The sequence below is a fragment of the Struthio camelus genome, chromosome W (assembly GCF_040807025.1).
Source record: "Struthio camelus isolate bStrCam1 chromosome W, bStrCam1.hap1, whole genome shotgun sequence".
NCBI classification, from domain to species: Eukaryota; Metazoa; Chordata; class Aves; order Struthioniformes; family Struthionidae; genus Struthio; species Struthio camelus.
In genome coordinates, this window is record NC_090981.1 from 47,220,817 (window position 1) to 47,221,696 (window position 880).

Here is an 880-nt window from a genome sequence, read left to right on the forward strand (position 1 = left end):
CTGTACTCTGAGTAAACAGGATTGGGCTAATGGTGTTTTGTGTAAATGAGGTACATGTTAGATTGAGTGCATTCGGGTCTGTTTATCTAGTTGCGATTTTTCTTTGCAAGAGCCTTTCAGTCTTCAGTCTCCTTATACAAATGTCCCTTGCACTGGGTGTCTGGGGGAGGGGAGAAGGTCTAAAGAAGTTCAAGATTTTACAGCTGAATTGAATACTGAGGGAAACGGATACCAAGGTCAGGTTAAGAATAAAGAAATTTGATTCAAAGGGCAGTGGTACGGAGGGAAAGACCTAGACTCTAGCAAAACATTTTCCTTATCATGGTTCTGTTATATAAGAAAGTCAGTTATAATATAAGGTGACGACGGAGAGAAAATGTTATGGAAACTGAACATAGCAAAATTTTGCCAGTGATTTATTGTATATGTATTTTGATTGCTCCTTTCCCACTGTTCAGCTCCTCTGCACAAAGATGCGGAGTGGCAGACCCTGAAAATGGATTCTTTCCAACAGACCCCTGCCAGCTCTGGTCATTGATCCAGACGTATATGCTGGCTCAGGAGCAAAAGGCTGGATCTAAATCCTGCCATGAATATTTTCAGGAGTAAGCTATTTCACGCTTTAGTGTTATTACAGTTTTGAATATGTGTATAATGCAGTACTGTATATCAAACAAAACCCTACATAATACTGCAGATGTGACCCCTTCTGTTTCATCTGTGGTACCTAGGAACAGGAAGATAACAGCACAGAATTAATGGGTTTTCTATTGTGGCTCTCCACTAATTATTACAATATTTTCAAGATACTACCACAAAGTGCCACATGGAATGTATTTATATTTAGATAGATTTCATATTGTGTTAAAAATAGGCAGCT